General features: G+C 41.7%; 1 protein-coding gene across 4 annotated transcripts in view; it reads right to left on the bottom strand.

Moving 5' to 3' along the window:
* SBF2 (SET binding factor 2) overlaps positions 1 to 12996 on the bottom strand; it is a 212273-nt gene that overhangs the window by 169485 nt on the left and 29792 nt on the right. The gene's annotated exons all lie outside the window — the stretch shown is intronic.

Here is a 12996-nt window from a genome sequence, read left to right as displayed (position 1 = left end):
AAAAACGCAAGGGGGAGAACATGAATGTGTCATCCCTACAAGAATATGTAACAGCATACTACAAAATCAATTTAGCATTTCCACCTTCCGTGTACATTTATGGCTTGCCTCTATTCAAGGTATTGTAACTTAACTTGTCCCTGAGCATACTCCCATATAGCTTCCGTTCAGTCACTGCAGATCTGATGTTGAATGGAAGATACATATTCAAGAACCAATGCAAGTAAACTCCAGTTTTACTGTACTATAAAATACTGCTTCATTGCATCGTATTACACTCATTTTAATCTACGGTAATATAATTAAATGGAACCCAGTACTTGTACATGATCTAACTGTGCTTGAAGCACCATAGAGTAAACAAGAAAAGAAAGCTGGATCTATCTTAGAGGTCAGTTAAATATACAATTAGCTTGTGTGTGTGTGTTTTCAGGAGGGTGGGCAGTTTTGTTTCAATGCAGCATTTTAAGCAACATAATAAGTGCCCCTGAGAATCAGATCAACCTAGTTCAGCATTTTGTTCCCACAGTAGCCAATCAGATGCCTATGGGAAGCCCACAGACATCACATGAATACAACAGCAGTCTCTCCCTCATGATACCCAGAAACTGACACTGGAAGTAGTACAGCCACAATTGACAGCCTTATCCTCCATGAATTTGTCAATTTCTTTTCAAAGCCATCTAAGTTGGCAGCCATTATTACAGTGAACCATGGCAGTGAATGCCATAGTTGTGCATTATGTCTCTCCTTAATCTCCCAACATTCACCTTCATTGGATGGCATTCTGAGAGGGGAAGATCTTCTTATTCCACTTTCTCCACACTATGCATCCATTTTATACACCTCTTTCATGTCCCCCCCCCCTTACTTGCTTTTATTTTTTTCAAAACAAAGGGGCCCAAAACTTGTAATTTTCCCAAACCCCTTGATCGTTTTGGCTTCCCTTTTCTGAATCATTTCCAGCTCTACAGTATCCTTATTTTGATGTGTGGCAATGAGAATTTTATATAATATCCCAAATGCAGTTGTACTACAGATTTGTATCGAGGCAATGTAAGATTGGCAATTTTATTTTCAATCCATTTCCTAATTATCCCCTAGAATTTAGCTCTTTCACAGCTGCTGCACATATTTTAAATAAGCTGTCCACTACAACCCCAAGATCCCTTTCCTGGTCAGTAACAGCCAGTTCAGCGCACTACAGTGGTACTTCGGGTTACATACGCTTCAGGTTACATACGCTTCAGGTTACAGACTCCGCTAACCCAGAAATAGTACCTCGGGTTAAGAACTTTGCTTCAGGGTGAGAACAGAAATCGCGCGGTGGCGGCACAACAGCAGCAGGAGGCCCCATTAGCTAAAGTGGTGCTTCAGTTTAAGAACAGTTTCAGGTTAAGAATGGACCTCCAGAACAAATTAAGTATGTAACCAGAGGTACCACTGTATTAGTGTTAATGTAAGGTTAGGAAGTTTTGCCCCAAACAGCATCACTTAAGGAAGGAAGCTGCAAAGTGCTTTTTACATACAATACACTTCTATCCAGTATCTGCAATAGACCACATTAATTTTAAGTTGCCATTAATTTTAAGTTGTATAATCAAGTTGCCGACATTATGTAAACATATTGTGTAATACAGAAACATTCTATCATACTTGCATAAAATCTAGGTAGAGATATAGTACCAGGATACTATTCTAATTTTACATTCCTTGTTAAAGATCAGATTGAAAGAAATAGAACAGATATCCAGAATACAACTGGTTGTATCATCAAGGTTTAAACACAGAGTGATCTGAGGGATCAATTACAAAATTGCAACATCACAAAAATATAATATACAAAGTTATGCAGGAATACACCTGTAAGTTGCCCCAAATATTGTTGACATAGGACTGTATCCAATTGTGTCCCTGAACTTATATCAAGCTTCTGTGAGTAGAATGGGGGGGATAGTTTTTGCTGAGTCACCCTCCCCTCTGAATTCCTTCCACACAATCTGCCCCAGAGCATTGGGGACCGTTTGGAACAGCATGGAGGGGGGGCTGCCAGAGAAGGGAGGAATTCAGAGAAATCACCTTCCACTAGATCCATGAGCTGCTGGTTTCTTCAGTTGGTGAAACATCAGCAAAATGCATCAGTAGTTCTGTGCTCTTTTTTATTCTCCTTATATGAAGGGGATGTGGTCTTTTAAGGTCAGGAGGAGGGAGGGAGAGAGAGAGAGAGTACATGACTTTATGTGGCTGCTGTATCATTGCCTGCTGTCTCCTGACTGGAATGTGTAGCACAAGCTCATCCTGGCTGACTCTTCTGGCTTTGAAAAGGACAGGCACCTGGGATGTTGCCATCCCAGAATATTGGGGAGGTGACTGGAAGTGGTAGCAGAAGCAGGCAGAAGCTTAGCAGAGAATGAGTGAAGACTCTATAACTGCTTGCAAGACAGCATTAATATTGCTGTACATTAGAGCAACTGCCTCCTATTTCAATGTAGCCTCCCAAGAATGAAGTCATCAAAAATAAAATAAGGATATCAGACTTAACATCCACATTTCTCTCAAAAAATGCAGCACATTCTACTTTTTAAAAAAATCTCAAGGGAAAAGTACACACCAAATTCTTCTAATATTTTGATATAAATTTTGTGATGATCCCTGATTATTCTTTGTTCCTTAGACCCATAAAGTCAACTCGCGACAGTAAACTGCAATAAAATTCCTAGCTCCCATAAATTCACCGGGTCATTGACTTTAACAATCTTCAACTGACTCGTTCAAATTGTCAGCTAGTCTCTTGTTTTGGATATCTCTGATTACAGGATTTCTATCACACTGTAAATGCGAACACACACATCATTTTACATTCTTAAACATGGCAACAAAGAAGGTGTTAGCAGAAAATGTTTTATTAGGAGCATATGGAAAAAAATTGTAGCAAGCAAGGCTGGTTTCAAGTTCAACAGACTAATGGCAGTTATGACAACATTCCATAAATATTGGGAGGCAACGTTCCAAAGAACAACAACTTGTCAAATAAAATTTCATTCAAACTTTTTTCACTTCCAGATTATAATGTAGTATTAATGAAGTCTTAAAAATTTGGAATGTATATTCTTTCTCATCTTCTGCTGCTCATGCCCCAAACTACCTCCCACAAAACATATTCAGAACACATTCTCTTTCTTCTCTTCAAAGCACATGCATCATTTCGTGACATAGTAATTCAGTTTTACTAGCAAACCGAGGGTTAAACTAACCCCCTATAAGAGATACAGACACATATCGCATGACACACCTACACACTGCAGCTGACACACTAACACAGAGTTTGGAAACCTCTGCCTTACTGAAACAGAGTAGACATACATTAACTAAACTGAATGCATACCCTCCTATTTCATCCTTCTCACTTAGCCCATAGCCTTCTTTGTGTTGAGCCTCAGAGTAAGCTCCTTTTTGTAACTTCATAAAGTTCCATGCGCATCAAGCTTCTTTGAGTAACTCCACCCATACACATCATTCTTTCAGTGCTAGAAAAAAAAAGTTAAGACTTCAGTTGAGAGTTAAGATTAAGGTAAAGGTAAAGGTACCCCGGGGGCAAGTAGATAAATAGGGACCGCTTACTAGCAGGAAGGTAAACGGCGTTCCGTGTGCTGTGCTGGCTCGCCAGATGCAGCTTGTCACGCTGGCCACGTGACCCGGAAGTGTCTTCGGACAGCGCTGGCCCCCGGCCTCTTAAGTGAGATGGGCGCACAACCCTAGAGTCGGACACGACTGGCCCGTACGGGCAGGGGTACCTTTACCTTTACTTAAAGGTACCCCTGCCCGTATGGGCCAGTCTTGACAGACTCTAGGGTTGTGCGCTCATCTCACTCTATAGGCCGGGAGCCAGCGCTGTCCGCAGACACTTCTGGGTCATGTGGCCAGCGTGACAAGCTGCATCTGGCGAGCCAGCGCAGCACACGGAACGCCGTTTACCTTCCCACTGGTAAGCGGTCCCTATTTATCTACTTGCACACGGGGGTGCTTTCGAACTGCTAGGTTGGCAGGCGCTGGGACCGAGTGACGGGAGCGCACCCGCCGCGGGGATTCGAACCGCCGACCTTTCGATCGGCAAGTCCTAGGCGCTGAGGCTTTAACCCACAGCGTCACCCGCGTCCCGATTAGTTATTTTTGTGATCCTGCAGTGCCCTAAACACAACTGCTCCCAGATTCAGATTTGCAAAGTTTAGATCTTAACTTCTATCTCCAATGTGGATACCTCTCACTAAAGTCTCACACCAGCTGTAGAATACACTTTGGGGCTCTCTCTAGGACAGCTTTCCCACTCCTTTGCCCTCCAAATAATATGGATCACAACTTGCCTCAGCCCTTGTCATCATGGCAGTCAGGGATGGTAGGAGTTGCGGGGGCGGAGTCCAAAACATGTGAAGGGCACCAGTTTGGGAAGGTTGTACTAGGACAAAAAAATGATTACCATATACTGGAACAGTCACTTTCCTCTCTGGGCTCTTTCAGTCTTGGAGACAAGAAATATCAGTCTTCTAGCCTAAATGAAGAGGGTATGCCATGTGACAGTAACAATGGTGAGCCTGCAGGATGCTTCACCCTGCAATACACACAAATTCAATGCAAGAGAGGCTGAAACTAATTGCAAATTAGTAAGCAGTTGAGCTTCTGACAATGCCTATCATCTGGTGACATTATTAGGATAGGATCCAAAGAATCTAGTGGAAATCTGTGGGGCTCTAGTTGCTCCTCTCTGTCAGTGCAGATCTCTTAACCCCCCAATAAAATCATTCTATGGGTTAAGGAATCTCCAGAATAGCACTGGAGAGGGGCAGCAAGCAGGAGAGATAGTGTGATAAATCCCAGAGCTTCCTACATGTAGAAGCAATTACATGAAGGAAAAGACTTCTAAATATTTTCTTTTTCATTCCTCATTTACAGTAACATATCAGCGCCAGGATTACTAACTAACTAACTAACTAACTAACTAACTAACTAACTAACTCACTCTCTCTCTCTCTCTCTCTCTCTCTCTCTCTCTCTCTCTCTCACACACACACACACACACACACACACTTATGTCCTTCCATACCAGGCCTGATGGTTAGAAACTTGCCTGTCTCAATGAATGAACATTTTCAAGTTTTAGCTAATTAATCTATCAAATCAGCCAAAGAATGGAGCCCTGCTTTTCTCATGTACATGCAGGTACATATTTGGGGGTTTTTGGGGGGGCGGAGGAGGCTTAAAAATCAAAAAGACCATTTGGGCTGCCCAAACACCTTGCAACTTTGCTACTCTTTCTAGGTTTGAATTTTGTGTTTTTCATGACTATGAACACACCTGGAATTTAATGTCTAGCTAACTTCTGCCCAAATGCAAATATACATTTTATGAAAGCAAAGCACAACAGGTCTCCCCTCCTTCTGCATTTGTAATATCTATACATCAGCTCTTAATGATGGATGTCAAACAAAATGGAACACTACATAAGGGCCTCTTATGCATTTGTGACACACAATCTATAAGAAAGACATGTTTTCCAAAAGCATAAAAAATTAATTTGATATTAACTTGTACAATGCATATGGAAGGAAAATATGTGCTAATCAGATGAAGAATATATTTAAATGCCCTAATGTTGATTTTAGAATCTTCCATGTGGACCAACATGGCTGTCAGTATTCAAATTGAGTTCTCTTTATATCTACTATTCTGAAATATCTGAACTGCTCCCTGAAACTAACCCTGGCCATACACAATACTGTAACATTCACATATTTTATGAGAAAGTCTGGAACCATACCATCTACAAAAAACAGGGGGTTGGACTTAAAGACCCTTAGGGTTCCTTCCAACTCTAGTCAAGGAAGAATCTTATGTCCCCATACACTCAACCTTCAACTAAAATCTTGTAAACAACCATTTTGGTTTAATTAATACACACAGAACATTAAAATCCTGGCAAAGATTTCTAGTTCCTGAACCTCAGTATCCCTCAACTCCCTTCTTATATAAATCTCGGCTATTAAAGGTCACATGCCATCTCCTGCTTGCCCTTTAAATTCCACGAGCAAATTGTTAGTGCAACTTACATTCCAAATTAATGAGATGTGCGATAAACTGTGCCTCTTTCCCTGTGAGGCATGGATAACAATATATTTAAGCTGCATTTATTTTTAACTCTGTGTTTAATGTTTGGGGTACAAATTGTTTAGTTTGTCTAAAGTAGTAAGTCACAAGCATTGGGTATATACATACAGATACACACATATACACTTATATATGTGCACATTCATATATGCATGCTAACTCGTGTGAACTTATGGATTGTGTGTGATGCAGAAAAGCAAAGCTGCAGTATCATTACACTATAATATAAAATGACACTTCAAACAAATATACAATGCAATGAATAGTATTGGCACTTCAAACAGTTTCATAGCATTCAAGCTGGTTTGCAAGATGAATTACAACAGTAAAAGAAAGCATCATCTAAATATAGGTAAAGGGGTAAAGGGACCCCTGACTGTTAGGTCCAGTTGCGGACGACTCTGGGGTTGTGGCGCTCAACTCGCTTTACTGGCCAAGGGAGCCAGCGTACAGCTTCCGGTTCATGTGGCCAGTATGACTAAGCCGCTTCTGGCGAACCAGAGCTGAACACGGAAACACCGTTTACCTTCCCGCTAGAGTGGTACCTATTTATCTACTTGCACTTTGACGTGCTTTCAAACTGCTAGGTTGGCAGGAGCAGGGACCGAGCAATGGGAGCTCACCCCGTCACGGGAGCTAAAATGAATAAATCACCACTATACTGTAATTGATTACCACTGTAATCAATTATGCAGCTAAAATTCATTATATAAACTGCACAGAAAATAAATATACATTGTCCTGCCGTTATAAAAATGAATATTTACTATACTGGCTTTTAACTGACTGAAAGAGATATTTCCCATTTTTATTCTTTCAGTAGCTATAGCAGGACTGACTAGACTTTTTTTGGCCCAAAGGTAAAATTAAAGGTTGGTCACTCCTCCAAGGGTAACATGCTATCAGTAGTCATGGCAAAAGTGGTCACCAAGCACGCATCTGCATACTGCATTCACCATACATACAACACATAAAGCCCCACACGTAGGAACAAATCATACTTATTCCTGCAGTGCTGAGCTAAGTATATATCCTAACCCTTTCCTCCATATCGAGCATTGTGATACTTCACACTGCAGGTGTAGGGTCTCATGCTTGCTCTTTACTTTAAAAAAAAAGTCATCCACACATTTTACAATTTGGCTTTTACTTGCTATACTACATCATCCAACCAAAGTTCTTCTAAGTATCACGCAGACCTTCAAAAGAGTGGAAAACCAGAGTGATAGCCTGCAATTTTAACAACATTGCCTTACTTATTTGTTTTTAATCTATTTTTCTTTTAACAGAATGCCAACTCCTCTCATCTGCCCTCTCCTTAGGAATGAAACTGACTGTCCAGAGGTTTCTTGGTATCCGTCTGTCTTGGGCGACAATGGAAGAGTGCACCATCAGGGGTGAAGTCAAACCATTGGAGAACTACAGTGCCGGCTGTGGCTGTAGAGGCCAGTATGGGAAACACATGTTTTGCTACAGCTGGGGCAGATGAAGGCATCCTGTTGTGCTGATGCAGATGCACTACAGGAAGTTGTTTATGTGGTCTATTTTGGAAGTTTCTGAAAGGTTTATGCAATTTTTTTACATCATTATTAACACTGTCAGGACAAAGCCTGGCTGTCGGAAACTTCATAGAACACCTACCCCCCCCCCAAAAAAAAAGCATCTTCATCGTAAGAAAGAACTGTCTGTCAATTGAAAAGAGACAGACACCTGCTCCTTGAAAAGCTAATCATGAGCAGTACTACAAATGCTTCTTTGAAAAAGCTATTTTTGGTAACTTGCCTTAGGAGTGTTTGAAAACCCCTAGTACAATGTAAGCTAGTTTAAAAGATTACTGAATACTGGGGGGAAACTGTCAGTTTAAAAAAATCATTTACAACCAAATGTGTTTTTTCAAACCTTTGGTAAGTTCAAAAGGCACCAGAAAGTCGGATGTGTCTAATTAGTAGAGAATGCAGCATTGCTCAAGAATATGCAAAAAATAAAAAAATTAAAAGCTTCTCAGGGCCAGATGATAAGTTCAGCACAGGGCACTTCAACATTCAATATAAACAAAATCTTTCATATAAAAGATACAGAAGTAAAACACTTTAAAACTGTTTTATTAAAAAGAAGAGGGACAAGGAAACTATGCAGGGAAAGCATAGATGGGATCTCAGCACTGTACCAATTAGGATGTTTGAAAGTCAATGCAATTAGTAGTTAACCCTGTGATACACAACTCCAACCCACACGGGGTTCATCCACACTTCTGCTTCTCTCATACCTAGAAAGCATAGGTCTGAGAGATTTTCCACTTGTCCTGTGCTTTCTAGGCATGGGTCCAAGCAGTTTTCTGCTTCCCCTGCCACTTTCCCTGTGGAAAACCAGCTCTTTAGTGCTGAATCAGAACAAATGTCAATCCGGAGGAAAACTGATGTTTGCTCTGATTCAGCGGTAAAGATTGTGTTTTCCAGTGAGAAAGTGGTAGGGCAAGAAGAAGTCTGGATGAGACTTAATATTTTAATTAAGACAAATTCTGTCAAGAACATACTATGCTGGCTGCAATTTAAAGTGTTTTTATTGTCATGAAATTGAGTATTTTATATAGTACAATAAGAAGAAATTCTACCAACTCTTCACTCTTAGATTCCCAAAGACCAGAGGATTAGAGCTGGTGAACATTTCAAAATTTATAAACTATGGCCTAAGGTCCCAAATGAAGTCAAAGGGCAGGACTACAAGTCTTCACACTGAAATTCTTCAGGGAATGAAAACCACCTGTGTGAACTGACTGTTCATTTTAATAGGATGGACTTGTTGGCCAAAATGAGCATATTTTGTCTATTTTGCAAAACAGATGCCGTATGTATTACTAAATGCATACCACTAAAAACTTGCTAATGTCCAAGAAATAATCAACATATATTGCAGTAAGTCAGTTGTACCCTGGTATAATCAGCAGTGATTTATTTTCTTAGCCACATTGCTGATGCTTTGCATTTTCAAAAGAAGAAGTCATTAGAATGAAAGACATAATAAAATTAAATGAGTTGAAATCTGAGACCAGGGATCTGGTAATATTGCATTATGATCAGAGCTCCATAAATCCAGTCAGGTTTCTAAAAACAGCCCTTTCCAAATCTGTGGATGACCTCTTCTTCGATATTCTCTCTGGAATAATGGAAAGATCATATACACTTCCCCATATAAATCTGAATTTAAGCCATGTTGCCTAAGTCTTCCAAATAACAGCAGTATGTTGGTCAGCTGATGAGGGATTATTGTCCTGAATGCCAACAATGCCAGGCTAAAAGGTCTGTGCCAAAACCAACTGCCTGAAGTAGTCTCACTTATTTCAGAAGTCTCAGATACATTTTAATCTGTTTGCATCCTTGAGATGTATAAATGGATTATTTATTCCTAGCAGCTAATACAGAGACAATCAAGTATTTGGTGATGAACAGTCAAGTTATCTGACCTGAAAGAACTGCTGCCAACTACGAGGCAGTATGCCTCTGAATGCCAGTTGTAAGCAAGTGAGCACAAGTGTTGAGTGTTGTGCTCATGTCCTGCTTCTGGGCTTCCCATATGCATAGAAATGGCCACTGAGAGAGCAGGGTGCTGGACCAGATGGGCCTTTGGCCTGATCCAGCAAGTTTCTTCTTAAGTATTATGAGACAGTCAAAATGATAAATGAGGCCTATTTCTGTACATACAAGTACACAGTCAGTTTTTAGTACTCTATGTCCTTACTGGGACGCGGGTGGCGCTGTGGGTAAAACCTCAGTGCCTAGGACTTGCTGATTGTAAGGTCGGCGGTTCGAATCCCTGCGGCAGGGTGAGCTCCCATCGTTCGGTCCCAGCTCCTGCCCGCCTAGCAGTTTGAAAGCACCCCTAAGTGCAAGTAGATAAATAGGTACCGCTTTATAGCGGGAAGGTAAACGGCGTTTCCGTGTGCGGCACTGGTGCTGGCTCACCAGTACAGCTTCGTCACGCTGGCCACGTGACCCGGAAGTGTCTTCGGACAGCGCCGGCTCACGGCCTCTGAAGTGAGATGAGCGCACAACCCTAGAGTCGGTCACGACTGGCCCGTACGGGCAGGGGTACCTTTACCTTTACCTTTATGTCCTTAATACCACCATCTAATGCATTGTGTTTCCATGTAAATTCTGTCAAACTGTTTCCAAATATGGTGGTACCTCGGGTTAAGTACTTAATTCATTCCGGAGGTCCGTACTTAACCTGAAACTGTTCTTAACCTGAAGCACCACTTTAGCTAATGGGGCCTCCTGCTGCCGCCGCGCTGCCAGAGAACATTTCTGTTCTTATCCTGAAGCAAAGTTCTTAACCTGAAGCACTATTTCTGGCTTAGTGGAGTGTGTAACCTGAAGCATATGTAACCAGACGTACCACTGTATCAGATCTAAATTTGTTTTTCTTTTCCTACAAAACAAAAGCTCTGAGCTATAATAAAGACAATGCCAAATGACAACACACACAATAAAGAACTTCACCTTCAGTTAAGAAGTGGTCAACAATGCAACCAAACCAGAACAGGTGCACTTATCAGCATTGCCATTAGCCATGCACTCATAAGCAACACAACATGTACTGTATTATAGGTCCTGGATCAGTTTTTGGAGGTAGTGGTGGACTGGATAAAGGCCAATAATTTGTGATTGAATCCCAACAGGACAGAACCCGGGGGGAATTGATGCTTTCCAGATCAGGGAACTGGGAAAGTTGCCTGTTTGGGATGTGTTTGCATTTCCTTTGAAGGAACAAGTACATAGTTTGGGGCTGCTTCTGGGTCAATCATTGTCACCAGAGTGACCACAAGTGGCCTCAGCAGCTGGGAACACCTGTACTAGCTTTGACTGGTTCATCAGCTGTGCCTGTTCATGGACATGGGCAGCCTGGCTATACTGACCCATTTGTTGATAACCTTTAGGTTGGATTTGGCTACTGCTAAAATTGATCCAGAACTCATAGTCATTCATCATATCAAAGGGAAGCATATCCAAGTGTCTGCCACTAACCAGGGCAATAAAGGTCACTGGAATGCTGCATCCCCTAGCTTCCAAGAAGACCATCATGACTGGAGCAAGAACAGCCTGGCATGAACAGCCAGCGAAAGAGAAGTTTCCATAATGATGCTTTACTCTTCCCTTCTCATTCTTTTCCCCTTTTGTATCAAGTCTATTAGATTGTGAGCCTGCATCATCATTGTTTTACAAATTTATAAACCTCTTCATGGCCAGAGGCCATCTAAGCAGTGCACAAGATTAAATTCTAAAGACATATAAAACCATTTCTATAGGTACACAATCAATATTGCACAAATGACTAGGTCATACATCAGGGAGGGGTTATGTGGTGTTAGGGGAGGGGTTGTACCTCTGGTGGAAGATATGTCAAGCCTCTTCTGGGATAGTTTGTCTACCTTTGGTCCCCACCCTGCACTCAGCTCTCACCTGTGGCTCATTGAAGCTGTCAGCATATGACAGCAGCCACACCCTGAGAACGGCTTCGACTGGTCAGCTAAACCAGGTGAAGGTAGTTGATGGGTTTCAAACCCTCAGTGAGTAGGGACTTCACCTGCATGTAAAGACGGGCTCTGGCAGATTGAGCAGATGAGACCAATAGTGGATCCAATTGTCAAGAAGGCAACCACCTTCTTGCACATGCTGTAAAGGGAAGTGAGGGGCAGATGGGGCTCGTCAACCTGGGAAGGTAGCCCATCTAGGAGATAGAAAACTCTGATTCTAAAGCTCCATTGCCTTGCAGGATATATTCAGGAAAAGAGAAGGATAAGGAGTAAACCCTACACAAATCCAGAGTAGAGTCCCTAAGACAGTTTGATGGTGCCTTGTACACCTCCTGCCTGCAACTTCTGCAGCTAAGCAGGTGTCAAACATATTGTTCTGCTTTCCTTGGACCACATTAGCGAGGCTGAAATGGTGGGTCTTGTCATCTGAACAGGATCTTCATACACACTGCCTAGGCTTGCGCTCTGGGAGGTTACTTTGGTGATGCTAACACAGCAGTTTGACTTCAACCCTGGAGGTGCACTCCATGGTCTCTCGAGACAGATGGATGCCAACTATATCAGAAGGTCTTCTTAAAGAGTAGGTACCTAACATCATGGTAGTGATTGTCTGCCTACAGTAGCTTTGGCTGGCAATTGATTCCAGAGGACTAGACATGCAATACCAAAAGTGCACCTCTGGGCATATGGTACTTTCAGCAGTGCCCCACCTGAGAAGTCTAGTTGCTTGGCAGAGACATATGAAACAAGGCAGTCCCTTAAGGAACCCAGTTCCAAACTACTAAGGGCTTTTCATACTAAAAATAAAACCTTGAACTTCACCTCATAGCATACTGGCAGCCAGTGCAGCTCCCTCAGCAGAGGTGCTATACAGCATTAACAGGATTCCCCAATCAACAACCTACCTGTTGTCTTCTGCACCAGCTGCAGTTTCTGGGTTAAACCCAAAGGACACCCCATTTATGGATATCCAAACAGCATTGATAATCTTCAAAGAAATTGTTATGGTAATATATATTCTTTCAGTTATAGGATTTTGATAACAGCCTTTGAAAACGAAATGTGGCCTATTTAATATTTGGAGTGGGGTGGGACAGACTTGTTTCCATGTAAACAATCAGAATGGGCACTTGTACTACCTTTGCTAGGTAAATTAAATGCAATTGAATATGCTTCTGAATGCTTCATCCCAAAATTAGCACTAAGAGCCAAAGAACATAGGTAAATAGGTGAAGCATGTGATTGATCCATGAAGGATCAGCCATAAAGTAGACATAAAACTACAGTGGTACCTCGGGTTACATACA

The sequence above is a fragment of the Podarcis muralis genome, chromosome 1 (assembly GCF_964188315.1).
Source record: "Podarcis muralis chromosome 1, rPodMur119.hap1.1, whole genome shotgun sequence".
Taxonomy (NCBI): Eukaryota; Metazoa; Chordata; class Lepidosauria; order Squamata; family Lacertidae; genus Podarcis; species Podarcis muralis.
The sequence above is the reverse complement of the archived record's forward strand: the minus strand, read 5'-3'. Positions and strand labels throughout refer to the sequence as shown.